The 12,405-nt window shown below is 45.3% G+C and overlaps 1 protein-coding gene and 1 long non-coding RNA gene across 5 annotated transcripts in view; one reads left to right on the top strand and one right to left on the bottom strand.

Annotated features, from left to right (window-relative positions):
* LOC134471782 (uncharacterized) overlaps positions 1-3,421 on the top strand; it is a 40,987-nt gene extending 37,566 nt beyond the window's left edge. The window contains exons 2-3 of the long non-coding RNA XR_010041435.1: positions 2,713-2,781; positions 3,288-3,421. This is a non-coding gene — a long non-coding RNA (uncharacterized LOC134471782). The remainder of the gene's footprint in view (positions 1-2,712; positions 2,782-3,287) is intronic.
* Zbtb7c (zinc finger and BTB domain containing 7C) overlaps positions 1-12,405 on the bottom strand; it is a 319,556-nt gene that overhangs the window by 126,287 nt on the left and 180,864 nt on the right. The window contains exon 3 of one of the 4 annotated variants that reach the window (XM_063231716.1): positions 9,751-9,812. The exons of the other annotated variants lie outside the window; for them this stretch is intronic. The gene's annotated coding sequence lies outside the window, so the exon portion shown is untranslated. The remainder of the gene's footprint in view (positions 1-9,750; positions 9,813-12,405) is intronic. 4 annotated transcript variants of the gene reach the window in all.

Genomic DNA, 12,405 nt, shown 5'->3' with positions numbered 1-12,405 from the left:
TAGTGCCAAGACTGTGGGTGGGGCTATCATCCACGCAGAGAAACCAGAGCTCCTCAGAGAAATGGCTGGCTCCAGGGTTAGTGCAGGGCAGCTACACGATGAGCCCACAGCATCTTCTTCCACCAGAAAGGAAGGACATGTTCAAGACAGGGAAAGTGACATACTGACATGGGAGTGGGCTTAAGGGACTTTCATCAAATCTGAGACAATTCAATCACCAGAACACCAGGTGTGGTCAAAAATATTGTGAATATTTAAATTAAAAACAAAGCATTACAGTAAAAGACACATTGCCATTGATCCCCCTCAAAATACTCCCCTTAACTTTGAACACATCATCCCATTGTTCTTGTCACTTTCTGAGATGGTTCCAGAAGTGCTATTTAGTGACAGCCTTTTCTTGTCTGCCTTGATGCCCTGAGTCCATTCAAAATATTTATGGGAAATTCTGTCAAATAAAAACATCATGTACAAGGTGTCCTCATCCACCTTATTCACCAAATCAGGCACTGTGTAACTGCTGACTTTTGTCCAAAGTCAGAATGACCATGAAAAGTAAACATTTTGAATCCATTCAGGACATCAAGACATCATAACAGTGCAACTAAAGATGCAATATTTTTTACAAAATTAACCATTCACTGTATTTTTTAAAATCACATCTCAGGGCTGGGGATTTAGCTCAGCGGCATAAGTGCCTGCCTTGCAAGCGTGCAGTCGTGAGTTCGATCCCTGGTACCGATAAAAAAAAAATATGGCTTAAAATCACGTCTCACAACTGATATACATGGAGACAGTGTAGGAGTTGGAAAAGGAACATTTGCAATTATCATGTTAACAACAGGATGAGGCAGGAGTCGTCAATGCATGCTGCATACAAGGAGCTGCCTGACAGCAAGACATACAAATTATGGCCCTGTTGTGAATGTGTTAAACTGCTTTCCCACAGACTGCTTCCTATTTCCAGGGAAGGAAAAAAGCAACTTCCATATCATGGAGAAATCAGGCAATACCTGGACTGGGAAATCAAATAACTTCACCAATGAAGGCCTGTGATGTATCTGCATATGATTCCCCAAGAAGCATGAACAGACCCACGCAAGAGTCTGGCCAAGAGCAAGAGCAGAAGGAAACATTAGACACTTAAAATGGGAAGATTTTATTTAAAAATAAGGGAGGCATGGTACTCTTCAGGGTGACAATGCTGGGGACGGGTATTTAGCTCAGGGGCACAGTGCCTGCCTGGCAAACGTCAGGGGGACCCATCTCACAAAAATCTTCAGGACCCACCTCACAAAAAAAAGTGTGGAAGTAGATGGGCGCAGTGGGACACATTTCTAATCCCAGCTACTCTTCAGGTTTTTGGTTTGTCTGTTTGTTTGTTTACAGGTTAAGGCAGGAAGATCATAAGTTCAAAGACAGTCTGGGTGACTTATAGAGACCTTATCTGGAAATATACAGAGGGCTAGAGGTTGTAGCTCTGTGACAAAGCACTCTCCTAGTATGCATGAGGCCCTAGATTCAATTCCCCTGTATGTCAAAAAAGAAAAAAGAAGGAAGGAAAGAAGCAAGAAACGGAGAAAAGAAAAAGAAACAAAAGACAAGAAAGGCTGTAAAAATGTTCTTGATTAAAGTAGGCTAAGGAGACATAACTAAATGCCACGTGTGACTCTGGATGGAATCCTCTGCTGGAGGGGAGAATGCTATGAAGGACACAGTAGGAAGTTAACTGACAAATTTGAAATATGATTGATAAATTTAAGTGTTGTGTGAATGTTAAAGCTAAGGGTCAACCATTCCATGATCGTGTCGGCAAATGTGCCTCTTTTGGGAAACACAGCTGAAGGATTCAGGGTAGAGTCTATTATCATGTGTGCAACTTACTCTCAAATAGTTGAGGGAAAAACACACCCATGTGCACACTCAAACTTGTACACAGGTAATGACTGGGAGCACAGACGATGAAGCAAATGAGGTGAAATTTTAACAAGCCAGGGATATAAGGGTACAAGGGTTTTCTTTCAATTAATTTTAGTTTTGCCACTTAATATGATTGGAAATTATTTTGAAATTTAAATAGTTTCCTCTATGTTCCAATACTTGCAAGGCACACCCTTCCTGTGGGTGTACACTGTCCTCAGCCAGGGGACAATTCTGGGATCCAGTAAATCTGATTTGATGGATGGACTTGGAGAAGGGAGGTCTCTGCTCCCTTGTCTGTAGGGTGCTGCCCACTGCTTGGGCACTGGGACAATTAAGGGAGATCTTAAGTGCAATTGCTTAGCCGAGGGCCTGCCATAGGAAAGGTGGTCCAATGCCAACTGTCACTTCAGTGCTGTTTTTCATCACAAACCTTTTCAGGGTCACGGCTGACAGCTGCCTGAGGCACCTGGTCCTCCTGCAAGACTGTGAGCTGATAAGAAAGTCTGTCCAGGACTGGCCTGAGGCAGGCTCCAGCTGGAAAAAGCTTTGTTGTGGTCTTGTGTCCCTGTCAGGCCTCAGGCTTCAGGAGGCTCTTGCACTCTTGATTTGACTTAATTCACAATTGTCCTCACTTGCAGAATCCTTTCCTTTGGGATTTATCTCCTCAAATCCCACTCCTTGAGACTGCTGGAGCTATTCCACTCCCCTCCCCTAGTTCCTTCTCCAAGTTAGGATCTGATGTGCTATTTCACAATGAAGTCACTTATGGTCCTATCTCTTCTCTCACAGGGGATCCCTTAGGGACAACATCATCATTCTCAAATTCCGGACAAAAGAGCTGTGATCCCTAACAAACAGGTAGTATGTGTTTGTATATATGTGTTCAGGTACATCTCTTTGTGTGTGGGTGTGTACATCTATCTTTGAGCTTAGTATTTTCTTAGACATTTTAGAATCTGCACTCAGGTCAGGACTGCTCCAATGAGGGTTCTGGATCTACCCCTCCTCTGGTCCATTGTTTTGAGGAGGTGCAGTTGTGTCGCCATCTTTCATCTACCCCTTCAGGCTTGCTTTCCACCTTTCTCCACTAGCAGTGCTCACCCAGGAAGCTGAACCTTAAGGAACATAGCTATGGACTCCCTAAACTGCCTCCTTATGCTTCACCTAATGCAGCCTCAAGTAGGGACTGCAGAGATGGAGAGAAGAGGTCAAGGTTGGGGAATTTAGTGCCTTGTCTCCCTTTCTTCAGGGATGCCTCAGGCTGGCTGTGACACTGGGCCAGAGGTCACAGCCAAACAAGGTGGCGCCTCATCCTATACTCTCTGTTCCTGTTCTCAGCACCTGTCCTCCTCTTTGCCTTTCAGCCCAAGGATGGATCAGTTCCCCAACGTCACACACTTGTTGCTGCACTGGTCTCAAGTTTCCTACATCTTGCACTGGTCTTTGGATTCAACTGCTTCAGGTTGCCCCACTGAGTGTGCATGTGCAACTGCATCATGCAGGCACAGACTCACACATACCTATGGAAGGCATGGTGCACACCCCCATGAAATGCCCAGATTTGTGTTTGCATGAGGTCAGGGTACTATGCTCAGTGATGGGCTCTACTGCGAGGCCATTGGGCTGCAGAACAAAAAGCCAGGGCTGCCACTTCAGGCTTCCCTCCAAGGTATGCTGCTTCCTGCTCTGCTTTTGTCATCTTTTCATAAGTTATTGTTAATTGAGAAACATTACAAGAAGGGAATTAAAAGAGAGAAAAGTTGGTAGAGGAATGTCTTTCTTCTTGGCTCAACCTTTTGTTAGCAACTCTTTAGGAGCCTGATTCAATGAGACGAACATGTGGCAGTGCATGTTCTTCAAAATCAGTTCCAAGAGACACTCAGGGCTCTATTATTCATTCCATTAAATAAAAATATTAGCTAATGTGTGTTGCAGCATCAGAGTGGGTCTGGCAACTTCTCTGATGCATTGTCTACTTGAAAGTGGAGAAGGCCTTTCATGTGCTGCCTCTGTTAAGTCCATTCTGTCTTCTACCCTGGGTGGGAGACACCGGCAGGCCTAGGATAAAGCAGTAGAGTCAATTGGGGAGCCCACTGTGCCAAGGTCCTTGTGAAAGGTTGTCTCTTTCCAGCCCTGCCCTGCACTGGTGCCCCTGATGGTGGCTGTGGAGCTGGGCGAGGCCCTGCCCATGCCTAGGGGGTGCCTTTCCATATCTCAGGCCAGAACTGATTTTGAAGTGGCCAGAGGGCCTGATGACCAGGGACTTGAGGCTTAAATCAAAACTGCTTTCCAGTTTTGTTGGCTCCTCATTGCTGCTTTTATCTCTAAAGGAAATACTGCAATGGAAATGAATTCCACTTTTCCAGTAGGCACAAACAAATCTGGATTTCAGCACTCTGGTGTGTCATCCAGAGGTGTCATGGTGATGTTTTACCGGGCCCCTAGAAAGACTATGGGCCTCTTAGCTCAGTGTAGCACCTCCTCATCTTTGAGGCCTGGGGTAAGACCAGAGTCCCTAGCTGATAGGGTGCTCCTGAGCAGGGAAGCAGGGAGTGTGCCTGATGCCCTGGGTTACAGAGTAGCTCAATGCATGTGTTTCAGGGACTTCCAGGTAGCTGGGAAACGAAACTGCTCAAGGCCCCACATGTATGGGGAGTGCTGGTGGTTGGAGAAGGCAAAGATTCCCAAGCTGGGCGGACTGACAGGGGCTTACCAGGTTCCTGGGGAGGTGAGCTGTAACAGACGGTTAAACACAGGGAAGGAGCGAGGAGAGGGAAGGGCACTGAGGCATGTGAGTAACAGGCCCAATGGCTAGGGGCACAGGACCAAGCATGCGTTGGGGAAATGGCCAGCCTGGAAGAGCCTCGACTGCAAATAAAAGTATTTCTTCTTCCTTCCTTTTGTTTCCTTGAGCAATCCTAAGCTCAGTATTAATCTCCAAAGACCTATCTTGTTGATAAATGTTGATTTCCCCTGCACACCTGTGCATATTCCAGATGAAAATGTATTATAAAATCACTCCATTCAACTGGTGATTACCATGGCAATCAGGCGCACTCACTGACAGGCCAGCACTCCTCTTGAAGACAAGATTCTGCGATAGGAGCTTTCGTGTCACTTTTGCCATACGGGGGAGGGAGGAGAATGAAGCAGGCATGGCGAGTTTGGGGGATGGTGTTCTTCCCTCGGGAAGTCTTGGCAGGCAGCAGAGCCCAAGAGCCTATTAGGGGTTTGCAGGAAGATGGGAATTGGGTCAGATGGAGGGCAAGTCAGTAGCAGGCAGGTGCTGCATACCTTGGTGCTCAAAGCTGACTACACAGGAGGAACAGCTTTGCAGGATCCATGTGTAGAGAGCACCTGAACTATCAGGCACCCATGGTCAGGCATCTTGACTAGAATATTCATCCCTGGATCAAAAAGCACCTCTACAGCCTCCTGGAATATTACAGAGATGTGTCACAGGGCAAGCAGACAGCAAGGACCAGATTGAACATGCAAGCCAGGGCACTGCTCTTTAACACGAGTTTTTCTTTTGATGCAAGAATGTGTGAAGCTGAGTCATGCAAAAAGAGAAGTGTCCTCATGGAGTTGATGTGTTGACACCACATCCCCTCCTCCCCCTGACAAGAGGACAGAAAAGATAGGATGCTGGACTTCGCACAAACACTGTCTCACGTTTTCCTGACCCCTGCACTATCCCTTCTGTACAAGGAGACAGAGCCCCAAGGGCCCAAAGCTGCAGAGTAACAAGAGTGTGTAGGACTGAAACTCAGACCTGCTTGCTCCCCACTCTTGGGGATTCGCTGCCTTCCCAGAGATGTCTTGCCTGCATCTGGCTGTTACCAGCCAAAACTAGGTTCCAGGCCAGTCAGCCATTGTTCCTTTACTTCATCCAGGGCCATGGAGGCTCAGCCTAAGGCTCTATGGCTCCAGGACACTCACATCCTAAAAGGGTAAAAAAAACACCAATAGCATTTGTTCCCTCCCACAGTTGTCCCCACGTGTTAGATGTGATCTAAAAATGACAACCACCATCACAATAGTCATGGCTGCACTTTTTACTTAGTTATCCTGGGCCCTGTGCTACCTGTCCTTTTCATATAGTGGTATGTATCTTTGATGCCATTATTTCACATTGTACCAGACACTGTATCATGCAAACTGGGCCAGGAGCCATAGGCTCTGTGTTACCGAATGCACCCCACCAGCAGCAGCTGACAGGCCATTATTCTGTGTCCTGCAAACTCTACAGTGATAAGGAAACTCTACCAATTTGATGCTTTATCTGCGTGCAGTTTGAGGAAAGATATTATTTCAATCGAGATAATGATTCTATTTCTTGGACTGAAATGAGATTTTTTTTTTCATGGTCTCATGGGGATGCCACCAAAATCCATCTTGAGGCTGGAGCAGCAATGCACCAGTTAAAGGATTTCTTACAACCTGGGAGAGTGTAAACATGAAGAACTAAAAGCAGAGACCTCATTTGCAAGAGAAAAACATACACATCAGACCTACATGGATACCATGTAAATTCTACTTACACATTTGTAGGCATGACATAAATCCACAAGACCGAAACTCAGAAGCTAAGTGGGCACTGTGAGTGGGAAAGTCTGTGATAAACCCTATGACGATACTAAAGATTCGCAGACTAAACTCCACTATAACAGGACCTCAGAAATCTTTCCCACCTGCTTGTCACTGAGTATAGATTTCCTGTGCAACTTTGCTGACAAATGACCTTACTACTATTTAAGCACATTTTGCTACAGGGAGCTCAGCAACTAGGGCCATGGATGACCAGATTCTCTTCCGAGAAAGTGCCTCCAAATTATATCAACTCATTTCATCAAAGGAAAACATAGGATATTCACAAGATGATTACAATGTGGTAGTCTAAATATACTTTGGAAAGAGAGTACGTTTTCAGTAAGTCATTAAACAATGTGTAAATGACATCAGGTAATAAATGCAGCAAGATCTCAATAATTTGCACACAATAGTGAATGAATATAGTGAAATTTTAAATTGTTTTAAAGATTTGGGAGTTGCAAGGGCTATGATAAAGTACTTTTAAACTGCATGGGATTTACCTTAACTAACAGTAATTATCATTTGCAATTGGAAATAATAATTTGTTTCTTATATCACTTGTTTTTAGTAATTTTGATAAGCTACATTTGTAAAAATTTTGTGCATTTTAAACATTCCACTGAGTGCTGCATCAGGTTATAAATTGTTTTCTCCAAAGAAAAAACAAATTTCAGTTCAGCCCCTCCTGCTTAACAGTCTCAACTGCTGACGTTAGGTGTCCAAGAAGATAGTATCTTTCAAATATCTTTTCAGCAAAAATGTAAATGTCTAAAATAGTCTGTTGTTGTCATAAACTTATGGAAAGTAACACAAAACTTATTAGGAATCTCACAGATAGGAGCACTCTAGGAGCGCAGATAGGAAAAGGACTGTTTTTCATAGAAGGCTTTCTGGTACGTTAGAATTTAAAGCCATAAGGCTCTATTACCTACAAGAATAAAATTTCAGGTTAAGAAAACCACATTGTTTCCAGTAAAACCAGACCGTGGCATTATGGATTCCTGTTTTATTATCTCTAGTCTTAAAAAGCTAATTTAACTGCAATAAAATTATTGCCAGGTCAGGTAAACATAGCATGTGGCTGCCTTCCCAATAGGGATGCTCAGTGGCACGACAGGAAATACGGTTGGTGCCCTGCACAGGTCCCTTATATCTGCTGGCCCAACCCTCCCCCAGCAGCTGAGCATGAGGTGTACAGCTGTCACCTGTGACATTCTCTGGAGCCCCTGCTCTTGAGGTGGTGCCTAGAAGGGTGTGTTACCAACAACATGCTGCAAGTGGCTGAGGATGAATAAGTGAGTATATAAACCCTGATCCTTGTCTCCACACCAAGCATCACTGCAGTTCAATTTATGTGTAAGAAATCAAGGAGCCTTGCCCTAAACACACAACTTGTTTGCCTGCCTCCTTACCCTGGATTTTGATCTCCCTGACAGGCGCTTCCTAAGCACTTTCCTTGGATCCATCACAAGCACCTAGAACCAGTTCATGCTGGTTCCCTGGATCCAACTTGTCAGCCACTCATGGCTCCGAGTAAGAGTCCTCTCCTGTTAATAGAACACCCTTGTGTTAGAAGGACACACAGCCTTCCATTTAGAGGGAAGACCCTCAATCATCACATTCCTGTCTGCCCTCACCACCAGCTTAACACACAACCTATGAAAGCAGTGACAGAAACACACTGGCCCCCAGAACAGAGAGGATTCTCAAAACAGGACCCTGGGGGACCACACAATCATCCCTCTGCTTCCCCACGACATCTGTGCAGGAGGCAGGGTCAACCTTGGAAGGGACTCTTACACAAGCAGAGAGGTATCCAGTTATGTGCAGCAGAAAGTCAGAACATCTCAGTTCTACCACTTACTATATTTAGCAACTCTCAGCCTCAATTTTCTAATCTCCAAAATGGGGCACCTGATAGTGCCTTTGTAGAGCTTATTTACATTACAGTAAGCTTGCCAATTGGTAATGCTGTGTAAACGCTGGCTGTTGCTACTGCAGAGACTCATAACTATCTAGCTCTCCTACTTGTATGAAACAAAGAACAAACTATCCTTTGTTACATAAGTAAGTCCTGCTACCCCCTCAGCCTGGGCACCAGCAGCTCTGGGAAAGAACAAGGGGACAGCTGGAAGTGCCATCATGGTGACTGTCATCTGGAGTGCAGAGTATGTTCTGACTGCAGTTCACATGGGGTATTGGCGACCCCAAGCTTCTGCTGCATGGAGAAGCCTCCTTTTCTGCTTGTGTTGCTTTCTGACACCTAGAAAGATCCACAGTGTGAGGTTTCCTATAATCTACCTATTCATTGTATGCATGTACTAATCTTACACACAACCTCATGAAAAACCCATGTAGCCATTTTGATATGACAGAGCATAAGACAAACAGGCAGAAACTTAATTTTATTTACATAGATGAGGGTTACTTTATTGTATCCTGGTTGTTTGTATCTGGACCATTTAGAACAGCATTTAGCACTCAGCAACCTCACTAACACCCTCCTCTGGCCAGCAGACCCAGGCCTGTGATGCATTGCCCCATAGCAGACCTTTATAGATAGGAGCCTGTGCAGGGGCGTCTAGCCCTATGCTTGCCTCCTTCTCCATTGCCCAGATCAAGTTTCCCCTTCCCCATGAAATCGTCCCTGAATATATGCCATCACCAGCCTTTCTGGTGTGCTATGTGAGCCAGAACTAACCCCATGCACCATCCCAGAAAGCCCTTTAATTACTTTATGTTCAGATGTCTTCTCTTCCTGGCCTGAACAGAGCTCAGCCCCTCTCTTTCCCACCTGTCCCTGAAGAGAGAAGCATGAAGAGACTGGTGCATACGACTGCTCTTATCTAACAGACTATTACATGGCCCACATGAGGATTTACTGTTCTAAATAAGATCCACCTAGCATCAGACTTAGAGCAGCACAAATGCATGCCTCTCTTTACCCCTCAAAGGTCATGCAGTACACACACAACAAGCCAAGTAAGCGGCTCGCCTATGAAGCAGGCAGGAACAGCCTGCATGTAGAGTGCAGACCCAGGGCGCACAGCATCCCCCTTTGACTTGATGCCTCATGTGCCTGGTTCCAGCCCCACCTAGCAAAAGGTACTTTCTAGAAGAACTCAAAGCCGATCCATCCAAGTCATGCTCCCTTCCCCTAACAGCGTTAGTCACCTGCTTCCCAGGACTATTGCACAACCACAGAACTAAACAAGCAAAATTCATACTCACAGGCACTGATGCCTTAGTCTGAAATTTCAGGCCACCAGTTTTTCTGCAAATCTGATCATTTCCTGAAAAGAAAAGAATGGGACGGAGAATCACATTATCATCTGCTCTGAGTATCCCTCTCGGTTTCCTGGCCGACCTCGGGCTTCTGCACCTTCTCTGCATTCTCCCTCCCAGCAACACTCTTCCCTCCCTGGGAACACCATGTGCTAGTTGGGTGGGTGCCCCCACCCCTGCAAGCCTGTGGGTTCTGCCCACGCCACCTCCTCCCACTCCCCGGCGCAGTGCCAGTCTCAGATTGACCAGTGCCTCCAATTCCCTGAAGGCGCTGGGCTTCTTCCCACTCCAGAGTGAGGCCTCCACTCCTGTAGCATGGGGTTGCCTAGCAACCCTGCGCGCGCAGCTCTGAAGGCCCTCCTAAATTGGACCTCACAGCACAGGGCATCTCCTTGTACAGCTGCCTGCATCTTAACAATCTGGCTCTGAATAATAACACAATGGTAATTGCATTCATGGACCCCAAACTACATTTAAATAATGTTCAAGAACTGACACAAACCAACAAAGGCCAGAAAATGCATTGTGGAGGTTGACTGTAAGGCCAAGCAGGAATGCTCTGTGAAGGAGAGAGTTGACACTAAGGACCTAAGGTAATGACAATGCCAACCTGAACTATGAATTCTTCTGCCTTCCATCTGAGTGTGTCACTGCTTTAATGTGTTGTAATGTGAGTTTGGGCAATTAACACCCAGAGGTAGTGGCACCTCAAGACAGGGTGCCCTTTCAGTACATGTACAGTTTTTGGAGGGAACAGGAGAGAGGAGCTGCTTGGACATGGAGACTATGCCAGGGTGATTTTCCTTGGCTTTTATAATCATGGCTAAGTACATTTTAGAAGGTGAGGGAAAGAACCCACCAAGCAAGAGCACAAGGCTCTTACCACTTCAGTGAGGCACAAATGCAGCATGACTGATGTATTTCAGGATAAGAAGTGAAGGCAGAGGCTGTGACACTGGTTCCAGCAGAGGACAAGTGGCTTACTGAATTGTGGGAAGACGACATGCAGGAGAGGCCAGCCTGCACTCTGTGTCCCTGGCAGAGGGAACTGCAGAGCTCTACTCAGGGTGGCAGTCTTAACACACAGGCAATAGCAACCTGGCAATCTACTGCTTGTGGAAGCACAACAGTGTGGGACCTGGAGATCAGACCTGGCCATTTCAAAACTCAAAGCAATTTTATTTTAAATTCAAAAACCTCCCACAAAAACAACAACAACAAAACTTCCTGCAAGGTACTCAAACAGATACTTGCAGATTACTGTTCATAGCAGCATCATTCACAATAGCCAAAAGGGAGAGGCAACACAGGAGTCTACCAGTAAATAAACAGATGAACAAAATATGGTACACATATAAAAGGGAACATTATCTAGCCTTGAAGAGAAAAGAAATTGTGACACAGGCTATAATATGGATGAACCCCAAAGATATCGTGTTGAAAGAAATAAGCTAGACACAAAAGAAATAAATTCTGCATGATCTCACTTTTTTGAGGTTCCTGGAGCAGTCAGATTCACAGAGAAACAGAGTAGATGGTGGCTGTTAGGGATTGAGAGGAGGTATTGTTCCCAACGGAAGAAGATTCCATTTGAAGAAGATTAAAAAGGTCCTAGAAATGGATAGCATTGACAGCTGCACAACACAGTGAATGTACTTAATGCTCCTGAACTGCACACTGAAAACTAGTTGAAATGGTAAATTTTATGATATATATTTTTAATTAATTAAAAATAAAAAAGAATTCTTTGCAATAATGGCACAACAAACACAGAGTTTCTCTATGAGACTTCTACCCATCTTCATCTTGGAAGTCAGTGTGGTTGGTGTCACTCACAAGCTTAGACAGGGAGGCACCAGGACTAAGTGACACACTGTTCATCACAGCTCACAAACATGGTGTTTATGCAGCACAGTGTTACAAGGGGCCAAGCACTGAGAGAGAGGATTCTCTTGCATCTGCATCTTCAAGTGCAGACACCAGCACCCTGCAGATCCTGCTGTGCTTCCAAGGACAGTCTTATCTGCAGATCCCCTGCCCGTTCCTCGCCAGGCACGTGGGCTCCAGTGACATTCATTCTCTTCCTTTGTTCACCCTCAGCTCTCTGCCTAGCAAGCTCTTTCCAGAGCGCCTGACCCAACTCTGCTCCTTTTCCTGAGCTCACAACAAATCCCACATCCCTCAGGAAACTTCCAGATGCTCTGTGTTGCTTTCTTTGAATTTCATAGCCTGCAACCAAGCCCTTGCTTAGGTACTATCTCATGTTCATGTCTGAGTGTGTTGCCTCTCCCAACAAATCCCCAGACAGGGACTGTCACTAGCACTTTTTGTGCACCATAGGGCCAGGTACACCATGAGTGGCTTAACTGCCTTTCTTCCTTTCTTAGGGAACACTAACTACAGTTTCTTTGCCCAGGATACAAAGCTCTTCTGCTGGCTGCAGAGTCCTGAAGCTAAATATTCCAAGCAGGCTTGCAGTTCCCTTCAGTCCTTTAGAGGTACAAATCAATTTGTGCAATAAACAATTGAGCATTTACAGATTTTATTAATTTGGAAAGGTCATTAGAGCTAACAGCTTCTCTGAGAGTGAATAAATAGCAT

Source organism: Cavia porcellus, unplaced genomic scaffold, assembly GCF_034190915.1.
Source record: "Cavia porcellus strain 051 isolate PalLab524CR breed Dunkin Hartley unplaced genomic scaffold, mCavPor4.1 scaffold_20, whole genome shotgun sequence".
NCBI lineage: Eukaryota > Metazoa > Chordata > Mammalia > Rodentia > Caviidae > Cavia > Cavia porcellus.
Note: the sequence above shows the minus strand (reverse complement) of the source record. Positions and strands in the feature narration are given on the sequence as shown.